The 13418-nt window shown below is 45.6% G+C and overlaps 1 pseudogene; it reads left to right on the top strand.

The window, feature by feature from the left end:
* Positions 1-2746: 2746 nt before the first annotated feature.
* The window catches only part of LOC136624416 (gastrula zinc finger protein XlCGF57.1-like), a 30501-nt pseudogene continuing 19829 nt past the window's right edge, over positions 2747-13418 (top strand).

Here is a 13418-nt window from a genome sequence, read left to right as displayed (position 1 = left end):
CTGTACACTGTGCAGGAGTGCATGGGTATGACATCATCATCAGCTTCCTCTGTTCCGAGCCATGTTATGTTTGTGCCTGCCTGCCTCTCTCCTCCTCTTCTGCTCTTCCGTTGTCTGACTCGTAATAATCACGCGGCTGGCAGTACGACAAGCCGGTAATGCACTGTATGTGCATTTGTATATGGCGGAGGGTGGCCTCTGGGCCCCCTCTGTGCAGGCACCGCATCGCTATTGCGACCCCTGCGACCATGATCGGTATGTCAGTGGGTGAGAGATTCTGAATATGACGTCACGTTCCATCATTCTTATCTATGTCAGTCTCTGGTCACATCTACGTCAGAGGACTTACTGCCAATTCAGTCTTTCTGCCACTTTCACATGAAGCATGATTACTACGGGCTTTCCACAGTGGTAGCTTGCAGCTATTACGCAGTAAATACGCAGGGGCCAAATCCACATCTAAGCCCGCCTGCACACAAAGAGGTGGATTTCTGTATGCGGTAGCCCACAATGGAGTCTGACCATGTGCCCGGCTGGCATCTGCTCGTACCTGTCTATTCTGTTCTTCATCTATACTGCGGATGGTCCACACGGCTCGCTGTCGGACACGCACTGTACAGCTTTTTTTTCTCAATTTTTTTCCCCACACCGTCGCTAGGTGATGAATTGGAATCTGTGATCTGTCAGTTTCAGATGGACCGCAGGTCGAGCGGCTTCCATTAACTTAAATGGAAGCCATCCATGCTAACATCCCACGAAAATGAAATGTGCTGCGATATTTCCTCCGCTCGTGGAAACCGCAATTTGTTTCCGTAAGTGTGCAGGAAAAAGCCTTTTTCCGTAGCATGCTATGGATGGTATTTGGTGCAGACATCGGCCATGGAGTCCTTAATGCAAATCCGTTCGTGTGCAGGTGGCCTAAATGGCTCGTATTATGCTGCGGACTTACTTGCCAAACTTCTGTGGATTTTATCCTTTGTTCTTCAGGGGTTCAAAATCGGCAGCATAAATCCGTAGTATAAATAGTCTCGCTGCGGATTTAGAATCTGCCGCAGTTCTCAAAGACTAAGTAGATTTGTTATAGAAAATACCGGCACCGCGTGAAAGACATTTTATAAATCTCCCCCGCATGGCCTGTACTGTAAATGCTGCAGCCAAGTGTGAAGACGGCCGGAATGCTGGAAACTATTGCAGCTGGTAAAATGTCGAACAGCCAACAGAATAGAACTGTCAGGGTAATCAATCAGTACAGCATCAGTCAAAACCCACCCTAATGTCCCGCTGTCGACGGTAAAGGAAAAACCCCACACACAGGTCTGGTATGCTTCCCTGTACGGGAGTAATGGCCAACACTTTACTGGCTTACACAGGGCTTTATACCCTCCTGTTGCTACACAAAGCATAGAGCATCTCATTGGTCCAGATATAGAGCATCACCATATATGTCCATAATACTGTCCATAGCAAAAGTTAATCAGACAGGCGGCTGTATCAATCACATGTTCCTTATTCATAGCAGACACTTCTCTTTTTTTCCTCAGTCCTTCGAGCAAGATGTTGCAAGTTCCTTAAACTGCCAAGCTAATCGCCGTTCTATCTTGTTCCTCTTTGTAATTTTCCAAGATACAGTCTTCTCCGCCTTGCAGAAGCCTTTGTCGTATCTGATATGATTTTTTAAGAATGCATATTACATATTTTGAATATTACGTTTTTTGTCACAAAGCATTGCATAGAATTTGCACGCAGGTCTAAAGATATAAAAACATATAGCAATATATACACGTGCCCTCACAGAGCAACAGAACTGATGAACACAGATGTGAAGTGCCGACATAACTGCCAGACCAGACTGGGAGGACTCTAGAAATGTCTGCAGGGATATTTATGGATGTATTTCCCAATAAACAGGATTACACGGTAGTGAAGAAGACTTCTAGTGATGGCTGTCAGGCCCCGGTGTCTGATGGATGGGGAAGACCCCTGAGCCCAATCACAGGGCCTCCACCTCGCCCCCTGATACTTGAGGAGATCAATGAGCAGAAGATCCTAGAACTCGCCAACAAGATGATTGAGCTGCTGACTGGAAAGGTGATGCGGCTGGGAATGCTGGGACATTATACAGTAACGCTATGGCGGTATAACGTGTCTGGGTGATGATGGTATCATTGTGTTGTCAGGTTCCTATAAGGTGTCAGGACTTCACTGTCTATTTCTCCATGGAGGAGTGGGAGTATTTGGAAGGACACAAAGATCTGTACAAGGACATCGTGATGGAGGACCACCAGTCCCTCCCATCACCAGGTAATAGACAGGACTAAATCCACATGGCCTTTATTTGTATGTAGAGAATAAATTCAGTGGCTGTCTGTGTTTTCTGCAGGTAGATCCACTAAGAGAACAGCAGCGGAGAGATGTCCCCGGCCTCTTCTTCCACAGGATGATCAGGTAGATGGAGAGAAGGTCTCATGAAATCTTCCCTCTTGTGTTTAGTCTTATTATATGATTGATACTTGTGTAATGAGAAAGCTGGAGATGGCAGGATTACAGCCGACCACAGACATTAGATCTCCGCATCTTATCACTATTTTCTGGTTCTGGAGACTTCTGATTGGAATAAAGAAGCAACAGGTTGGAGTTATACAGGAGACCTGCAGCTATTTGGCCCAGATCACTACTGCTATCATGTCATTCCGACTCCTCATACTAATTAATGACCTTTTCTGGCCATATAAAACCTTCCACACGACTTCTCCAACTGTGTGATGACTTTTACAATATTTATTTCACAGCTGGTGAAACTGGAGGAAGATCTGATCCCTATTGATGCTACAGAGACACATGTGAGGGGGTGTCAGCCGTGTACAGAGGGGATTCCTACAGATGACCCCCCAGGTGAGACTGCATGTAGAGAAGAGTCTGTGTTGTCAGGGTTTTCAGCTGTATATTCCCTTATTCAGCCAAAATCTATATATATAAAGGCAAAAGCCCTCACTGACTGACTGACTTGCCACTAGTTCTCTAACTTCCCGATGTCGGACAAACATGAAATTTGGCACAACGATTTTTTAGGTCCAAAATAGGAAAAGGAGTCATTACTCGATTATTAAATGTTAAGTGCAAAAAATAAGTTACCCCCTATGTTATATTACTTCCCGGAGACGTACAAGCGTGAAATTTGGCATGAACATTCTTTCGGTTGTAAGTAGGAAAAGTCAAGGGGTGGCAACTTGATTATTCAATTCTAAGTGCAAAAGTAAGTGACCTCATATGTAATGTAACTAATAACACACGTATGAACTGCACAAACATGAAATTTGCCACAACCATTCTTTATGACCTAATGGGGAAAGTAAAGGGGTTGCAACTTCAATATTTAATTCTAAGCGTGAAAAACTGAAGAGCCGCCATACATTACATAGTTCTTTTCTCAGAAACCATAAAGCCTAGGGAAATGATTTGTATACTGAGGAGAATCTAACTGATCTCTGTGTATATATACTCAGGAGAATCTACCTCACCTCTATGAGTATATACTGAAAGGCTATAAAGTACATAAGGAAGCGGCCATGCACTGCAGGGATGGAGCCTCTAAGGCCAAGAAGGGGCTGCAACCTCCAGTCTGGGGGTAAATTTGAATAAAAAGGGGCTTTACCTTTAAAAGTAAAATGTGAGGAGAGTGGTAGGGGTTGCACATTCTGCAGAGGGACATTGCTACATACAGTCTGAGGAGAATCTAACACTCCTATATGTGTATACATATTTTATTCCTTGGTTTTCAAGTAACTATGACTTCATTTTCCCTGCGAACAACATGTAAACACCTGTACTAAATTAACTCAGGCGAAGCTGGGTATATCAGCTAGTATATATATATAAAGATGAAAACACTCACTGACTGGCAATTAACTCTCTTACTTCCTGGTGTCGTACAAACATAAAATTTGGCATGACCATTCTTTAGGTCCTAAATAGGAAAACGAAAACATTCACAACTTGATTATACAATGCTAAGTGCAAAAGTAAGTGACCGCCTATGTTATGTAACTTCCCAGTGTCGTACAAGTGTTAAATTTGCAATGACCATTCTTTAGGTCCTACATAGGAAAAGTAAAGGGGTCACAACTTGAGTATTCAATTCTAAGCTTGAAAAAATCTGTGATACATAAAGCTTAAGGAAATGATTCGTATAATCTACCTCATCCTATGTGTATATACTGAGGAAAATCTAACGCTTCTCTGTGCATATACTGAAGAGAATCTAATGCTTCTCTGTGTATATACTAAGGAGATGCTATCACACCTCTCTGTGTATATACTTTTGAGAGTCTACCTCACCTCTGTGTGTATATACTGAGGAGAATCTAGCTAACCTCTGGGTGTATATACTGAGGAGAATCTACCTCACCTCTGGGTGTATATACTGAGGAGAATCTACCTCACCTCTGGGTGTATATACTGAGGAGAATCTACCTCACCTCTGGGTGTATATACTGAGGAGAATCTACCTCATCTCTGGGTGTTGTAGCAATGCAGGTGGAAACACACCTGGCCACGACCAAATGCTGAGCGTCTTGTCTTTATTTAGACTTGATAAAAAACAAAAATTACTGGCATTCTCCAGATAACAGAAAGTTCAAGGAAAGTCCTTTTAAATAAGCAGTCCAGCAATAGTAACACAATAGTCTTTGTAAACGCCAAAAGGGCAAAGTAAAGCAAACCTTCCCAGCAGCGTGGTGCAGTGTCTCCAGCTCAGCACTCTCTGTAAGCCTCTGCTGCTCACACAGGACACACCTCCCTCTTCAGACTGCAACCTGCACCCATTTATGCACCTCACCTACTTGGGCCAGGTGAAACTGAGTACTGGAGTGAGAAACGGACCGGGTTTACCTCACAAATGCTAGTAGTCTCTGTGATATGTACCGTCCGTCCCACACTTTACCTCTCACTCTACTACATACCTCCCCCCTCTGCCCCAAGCCAGGGGGCTGGGCACCAACCATCAAACAATAAGCCCTTGAGAGGGCATCTGCATTACCATTGGTTTTTCCTGGCCTGTGTTAAACTTCAAAGTCAAACTCCTGTAAGGCCAGGAACCACCTTGTTACTCTGGCATTGTTCCCTTTCCTCTTGCTCATCCACTTTAGGCGGGCATGATCTGAGACCAGCTTAAATTTCCTACCCAGTAGGTAATATCTCAGCGCGTCTAGTGCCCATTTTATTGCCAAGGCCTCTTTCTCCACTATTGCATAATTTTTCTCACACGGGGTAAGCTTCCGCCTTAAAAACATGACAGGATGTTCTTCCCCATTAACCGCCTGTGACATAACGGCTCCCAGACCCACATCAGACGCATCTGTATGGACTATAAATGCTTTCTTGAAGTCAGGCGCCACCAACACAGGCTGCTTACACAATGCACGTTTCAATTCTACAAATGCCTTTTCTGCTTCTGGTGACCATTGTGCCATTACCGACTTTCTCCCTTTCGTGAGTTCTGTTAACGGGGCTGCCATAGAGGCAAAATCAGGGATGAAACATCGGTAATAGCCTACTATCCCCAGGAAGGCTCTCGCTTGTTTTTTTGTCAGGGGTTGGGACCAGTTCTGTATGTCCTCTATTTTATTGCATTGAGGTTTTACCAAAACCCTTCCGACTATGAAACCGAGGTATTTAACTTCCTCCATGCCTAAGGCACATTTTTTTTTTTGGTTTATCGAGAAACCTGCTCTTCTGGGAGAGTCCAGTACTGCCTGAACTTTACTGAGGTGGCTCTCCTAATCCCGGCTAAATATTACGATGTCATCCAGGTAAGCTGCTGCGTATCGTTTCTGGGGACCTAGCAATCTATCCATCACTCTCTGAAACGTGGCAGGGGCATTTTTCAACCCAAAAGGCATTCTCCTTTATTGGAAACAGCCATCTGGAGTTGAAAAAGCTGTCTTCTCTTTAGCTTCCTTTGTGAGGGGAATTTGCCAATACCCTTTCGTTAAATCTAGGGTGGTAATGTACCTGGATGGGCCTAACCTCTCAATTAGTTGATCCACCCTGGGCATGGGGTAGGCATCCGACTTTGATATCTCATTGACCTTCCGGTAATCATTACAGAACCGCCATTCCCCTGAGGGTTTAGGCACCAGCACTATTGGGCTTGACCATCCACCCTTAGACTCCTCGATTACCCCCAGTTCTAGCATTTTTTTTATTTCAGCAGACACTATCTCTCTACGAGCCTCAGGAATTCAATACGGTTTTTGGCAAACTTTTACTTGGGGGTTTGTGAGAATCTCATGTTCAATGACCTTGGTGCGACCCGGCAGGTCAGTAAATAGGTCCTTATTGCGCTGCAGAAACTCTTTACATTGTTGTACCTGGGACTTTGACAATGCCTCAGCTATTGTCACATCATGGATGTCACTCGCTGACTCCATAACCAAACATGGTCTGTCCAGAGTCCTGCTGCTTCCTGGCTTTCAACAGGTTCACATGATATATTTGTAGAGGTTTTCTTTTCCCCGGCTGATAAACTTTATAGTTGACCTCACCCACTTTCTCTACGACCTCATAGGGCCCTTGCCACTTGGCCAGGAACTTGCTCTCTACCGTTGGGACAAGCACTAGTACCAGGTCCCCCGGGCTGAATTGCCTGACCTTTGTCGCTCTATTATACACACGGGCTTGGCTTTCCTGAGCCCTGAGGAGGTGCTCTCTCACCAGGAACATGACTTTAGACATTCTGTCTTGCATCTGGGCCACATGTTCCACCACACTTCTATGCGGAGTACCCTCGGCCTCCCACATTTCTTTGGCAATATCAAGTAATCCACGGTGTTGTCGCGCATATAACAACTCAAACGGCCTGTGAATGCTTGTGGGACCTCTCGGATGGAGAAGAGCAGGTAGGGAAGCAGACAGTCCTAGTCTCGTCCATCCTTCTCTACCACCCTTTTCAACATACTTTTTAGGGTTTTATTAAACCTCTCTACCAACCCGTCGGTCTGGGGATGATAGACAGAGGTACGTAACTGCTTAATTTTCAGCAGTTTGCAGAGTTCCTGCATCACTTTGGACATAAATGGAGTCCCCTGGTCCGTTAGTATTTCTTTTGGTATACCCACTCTGGAAAATATATAAAACAATTCTTTTCCACTACTTTTGGAGGAAGTATTCCTCAGTGGAACTGCTTCTGGGTACCTGGTTGCGTAGTCAACTACTACCAAAATAAACCGGTGACCCCTTGCCAACTTTACCAAAGGCCCTACAAGGTCCATGGCAACCCGTTCAAATGGCACTTAAATTATATGTAACGGGACCAATGGGCTCTTAAAATGTGGAGCAGGAGCGGTCACCAGGCAGGTGGGACAGGATTGGCAAAACTCTGCTATTTCCTTGTAGCAGCCTGGCCAGTAGAATCTCTGCAAGATGCGCTCCTGCGTTTTTTCAGCCCCCAAGTGGCCCCCTAATATGTGCCAAATGTAAGACTGTGTGTCTATAGAAATCAGGTACTAGAAGCTGCTCCACTACCTCATCTCTAATTTTGGCAACTCTGTACAACAACTCGTTTTTAACGGCGAAGTGAGGGAAGCTCTTTGCTGCCCCTGTACTCTGCGGTGCACCATTTATAACAGACACATTCTCAAACGCATATTTCAAAGTCTGGTCATTAATCTGGGCAGATCCAAAATTATCCGGTGCCAACTCAAGATCAATCATCTGAGGTTCTGACGGCTCCTCGTCCTCAGTTACCCCTGCAAAAGGCAACTCGTCATTAGGGACTCCATTGTCCTGGTTACCCTGCGGTAACAAATTAGTCCATAAGTTCCAGAAGAGGGGGACGTCTCTCCCAAGGATAACCGGGTGGATCAAATTTTTCACCACCCCAACCTTGTGTGCACACACTCCAGAGTCAGTGTCTATGGATACCTGGGCAACTGGGTACCCTTTTGTGTCACCATGTATGCAAATAACCCCCAGTTTTTTCCCCTGGAGTAATACATGGGGAAAGGAGGCCTTGATCAGCGTGGCCAAGCTCCCTGAGTCGAGCAAGGCTGACACCTTGACCCCGTTCACTGTTACCTGGCACTTCTGGGGCTGTGGGTCCTTGGCCGGCGTCGCACTGCATACCGGATGTGCAAAGCACGAACATCGCCGACCATATGTACAGTCCATGGGCTCTGTTTTCACTGGACAGTGGGCTGCAATATGCCCTGGCTCCTGGCACTCCCAGCACCGCAGCGGGGTGACTTGACTCCTCCTGACGAGCATCGCTCGCCGCGGATTCTGTGGCTTCTCCTCCATGCTGACCCGGGATTCCTTCCTCCGGGCATTCAACCCCGGGTTGACACCACGAGATCCAGCTCTTGCAGTGGGAAGCGCCTCCTCCGCTGTGAGATATCTCTCTACAAGGCCCACCAATTCATCTGCATTCGTGAGATCTCCTTGGACAACCCAACGCTGCATGGGCCTAGACAGGGACTGCACAAATCAGTCCATCACCACCTTTTCGACAATCTGGGCAGGTGATGAGGTCTCTGGCTGTAGCCATTTTTGAGCCAGATGAAGCAGGTCAAACATTTGAGACCGGGGTGGCTTCTCCGGAGAATACTTCCAAGTATGCACCCGCTGTGCTCTGAGTGCCGTGCTGACTCCCAGGCGAGCAAGGATTTCGGCTTTTAACTTGGCGTATTCTCGGGCATCCTGCTGCGCCAAATCATGTCCCTCTCCTCTGCTGCTGGAACCAGAAGGACTGGGCATGCTCAGTAGGAACTTCCCACATCATAGTACAAGTAACAGTCAGCTGGGTTAGTGAATGGCTACAAACATATCTGTGCCCACTGATAATGGCGGTACCGGGCTTGTAAAGGCGTCTTTATTCTCCGGTCAGCAGCACATGATCAGCAGACTGTGTAGTTGCAGCGCAGTACAGGGCAGTTTACAGCAGGGGCGTCAGCAGCTCTTATCCACCGCTCGTTTGGCTCCTGCGCTCTGTAATCTTACAAGCTGTATGAGCGCCCCCTGGAGGTAGGAAATTACCATCACCGCATGGGAGGAAATCAGTGCAGAACACAGACTACAATGTGGAAGATAAAAAGTAAGTTTATTGGGTGAAGTAATTGTCCCATTAGGATGTTATCAGTAGACTAGGCGCTCCACAAATTATTGTACCTGCAGTTAATGGGAAAACCCCTTTAACTATTTAATATTTTTACATATCTGAGCTTGAATAACTACGACAAAAAATATCTCCCGTTTTGGTGTAATAAATGTGCTAAGGATGGACGTCGTCCCTCGCTTGTTGTACTTATTCCAGACTCTGCCTATTCAGCCCCCCGTGAATTTTTTAAAATGCCTACAATCTGCTTTTACACATCAGCTACCGAACCCTCTCAAAACCTAAACCCACAGGAGGGGCGGGGCTTTCTGGCCTTAAAGGGGTTGTCTCGCGAAATGAAGTGGGTTTATACACTTCTGTATGGCCATATTAATGCACTTTGTAATATACATCGTGCATTAAATATGAGCCATACAGAAGTTATTCACTTACCTGCTCCGTTGCTAGCGTCCCCGTCACCATGGTTCCGTCTAACTTCGGTGTCTTCTTACTTTTTTAGACGCGCTTGCGCTGTGCGGTCTTCTCCCTTCGGCTCCGCTCGGCAGCATCGGCCATCATCGGCGTTTTGGCTCCGCCCCCTTGTACGCGTCATCGCATAGCTCCGCCCCATGACACGTGCCGGTTCCAGCCTCCTGATTGGCTGGAATCGGCACGTGGTGGAGGCGGAGCTACGTGATGATGCGTGCAAGGGGGCGGAGCCAAAACGCCGATGATGGCCGATGCTGCCGAGCGGAGCCGAAGGGAGAAGACCGCACAGCGCAAGCGCGTCTAAAAAAGCAAGAAGACACCGAAGTTAGACGGAACCATGGCGACGGGGACGCTAGCAACGAAGCAGGTAAGTGAATAACTTCCGTATGGCTCATATTTAATGCACGATGTATATTACAAAGTGCATTAATATGGCCATACAGAAGTGTATAAACCCACTTGATTTCGCGAGACAACCCCTTTAAGCCTCTATCCTTCTTAGATCGTTCGACTGGCACTTCCACGGGAAGTCTAAACAATGGATTAAGCTAGAAACGGATATTGTTGGAACTTCTCTAAAAACGCTGCCTTGGAGCTTTCCCTCAGCCAGACCCCACAACAATGTTAAATTTTCCCTCTTCGCCCCCGTTCTTGCAATGTCCCGGCGGCATATACAGCATGGTGGGGTGGTGGTGGTGGGTTGCAACTTTTTCAGTTTGTTTGTAAATGTATTTTTTGTCCATCGGTACAAAGACACCTAATATTTTTCTTTGGTCAGTGGTGTTACGTGAAATAGTTTTTTTGCTATTAATATTCATACGGTGATTGTTCACTCAAGTCTGTAATGCGTTTATTGTTCGGCCCACATATTTCAGGCCGCATGGACACTCATGGAGGTAAGTAATACAGATTGATCCATAGTTTAAAAGATATTGTAGAATATAACTTTTATTCACATCTATATATATAAAGACGAAAGCCCTCACTGACTGACTGACTGACTGACTGACTGACTCGCCAAAAGTTCTCCAACTTCCCGATGTCGTAGGAACATGAATTTTGGCACAAGCATAGATTATCTCCAAAATAGGAAAAGTTAATGGGTCCCAACTTGATTATTCAATTCTAGCGCAAAAGAATTAGCGTCGAAATTTAACGTACATAATCTAAATCTCTCACTTCCCAATGTCATAGAAACTTAAAATTTGGCACGTCCATTGAATATGTCATAAATAGGAAAAGCTAATGGGTCCCAACTCGATTATTCAATTCTATGTGCAAAAGAATTAGCGTCCAAATTTTACGTACGGAATCTAATTCTCTCACTTCCCGGTGTCATAGAAACGTGAAATTTGGCACGAGCATTGATTATGTCATAAATAGGAAAAGCTAATGGGTCCCAACTCGATTATTCAATTCTATGTGCAAAAGAATTAGCGTCCAAATTTTACGTACGGAATCTAATTCTCTCACTTCCCGGTGTCATAGAAACTCGAAATTTGGCAGGAGCATTGATTATGTCATAAATAGGAAAAGCTAATGGGTCCCAACTCGATTGTTCAATTCTATGCGCAAAAGAATTAGCATCCAAATTTTACGTACGGAATGTAATTTTCTCACTTTCCGGTGTCATAGAAACGTGAAATTTGGCACAAGCATTGATTGTGTCTTAAATATGAAAAGTTAATGGGTCCCAAGTCGATTATTCAGTTCTAAGCGCAAAAGAATTAGCGTCCAAATTTTAGGTACGTAATCTAATTCTCTCACTTCCTGATGTCATTTTATATAAAGGAAACGTCGCATGCTTGCCTCCTCGTGGTGTTTCCTGGGTAACGCAGAGAACTATGCAAAATGGTGAACATATGTTTTTCTGCTATCTCTAAAGTAACCACAACTTCATAAGATTTTCCGTGTGAACACCAGATAAACACAAGTACCAAATTAACTCGGCCGAAGCCGGGTATATCAGCTAGTCTTGTATAAATATCTCCTTCCTGCTGTGGCAAATATTCTGGCAGCATTTACAATTTTATTTGCCACATCCAAAAGCGTCGTATATGCCCCTCACTCCCCCCCTCCGCAAACACATGGATGTACTTGGAATATGAGTTAGGATCTTCCATTTGGGTTGGTGAGAGGGTGCCAGCATATTTTTCAGTTTTATTTCTTCGAGTACCACTTGAGGTCGACTGGGGATATTGTCAGATAGAAAGGGGTCACCTTGTAGGATCCCCCAATGTTTCGATAGGATGTTCCTCAGGTGAGGATGTTGAGTATTAATGTGGATTCAGAACAATGTTTTGGAGTTCTGCTCCTCAGTTTTCCCAGGTTTCTGTTGTGGATTCTCTAACTGGTTTTGTTGTTGCACTCTTAGCATAGCTGAACTCACCAGTACCCCTGGGTACCCCTTCTATTTAAAACACTTCTTTTATACATTAGATTGTTCATTAACTCTTTAGTGACGGAGACAGATTTTGGAAATCTTTTTTTTTTTTTTTTTCAAATCCAGGTTTTTATAACATTTTTGAACACATATTAGTACAGTAAACATAGTGTCGTGGCCATAGGTCAAACATTAAATAAACGTGCCTGGGACTATTATAGAAAATAGGACGGTAACCTAATCAGGTGAGGCACTTCTGGTATGGCATGACACAACCAAAAAGGAAAGAGGTAACAAACATTGACAGACGGGGGAAGACAGGGAAAAGGGGGGGGGGGGGGTTCGGGAAAGTGGGGAAGATATCCTGATAAAGTGCCTGTTGTGGGGAGGGGTGAAGGATCTCGGGGTGGGCAACGCCCTAGATCCCTAAGCCTCTCCCGAAGCCTCTCTCCGTCTCTCAGACACCGCCGATGCGCCTCAGTTACCCACCTCTGAAGCCTCAAGAACTTATCATAGTGCGTATGACACTCCATGGGCCCCAAATCTCCCAGAATTTTCCATGAGAGCCTTTAGACCATTCAGAGAGTTCCTCCAGATTGAAGGTCTGATCCATTCTGTCCTTCCATTGGCTCAAGAGAGGAGGGGTTTTTTGTAGCCACATAAGAGGAATAAGTGCCTTGGCAGCATCAATCGCATGTGCTAGCAATTTTTGTTTCAGGGGATTAAAGTTTCTCGAGGGCCTCCACAAAAACAACACCTCAGGGGTGAGTATGAAGCTCAGGGCTATTTTTTTGGAGGGACACTGTTATCCCTTGCCAAATGATGTTCAGGGCTGGGCAGCTCCACCAAATGTGTAAGAAGGTGCCTGTATCTCCTTCGCATCTCCAACATTTGTTGCAGGGTGCGAGTTTATGATCAGAGAGCCACTGTGGGGTTCTACACCATCTGGCAAGAAGCTTATAATGAGCTTCCTGCATGATGATGCAAGAAGAAAGCCCATACGCGAGTTTTAAGATTAGCTGGGTCTCATGAGATGTCAGAGTGATATGTAGCTCTTTTTCCCATGAGAAAAGAAACGCTGGTTTAGTGTCTGATAGAGAAGGGCAGCAGTGTTTGCGGATGAAGGCAATCCTCCTGCCGTGTGGCCTATTCTCTTTCACAGCTCTCTCAAAGGTTGTGAGGGGTCTCGTGGAGACAAATTTCCTGGTGAAGTCTCCAATCACTCCCTCCACCTGTGCTCGTTGGAGAAAGGTCAGTGGCTGGCCGGGCAACAGGGTCTCCACCACCTCTTTAGGGTTCAAGTGTTTCAAGGACAGAAGCTCACCAAGAGGCTTGCTTCCGAATTTCAGCCAAAGTTTATTTGTGCAAGGGTCCGGCGGTAGTCCCATAAGGGCGGGTAGAGAACTCAGAGGGGTAATCGGAGAGGGCGTTGGAGCCAACGTCTCCCCCCCGTAAGTC

The sequence above is a fragment of the Eleutherodactylus coqui genome, chromosome 4 (assembly GCF_035609145.1).
Source record: "Eleutherodactylus coqui strain aEleCoq1 chromosome 4, aEleCoq1.hap1, whole genome shotgun sequence".
Classification (NCBI taxonomy): Eukaryota; Metazoa; Chordata; class Amphibia; order Anura; family Eleutherodactylidae; genus Eleutherodactylus; species Eleutherodactylus coqui.
This window is presented reverse-complemented; position numbering and strand designations above follow the sequence as displayed.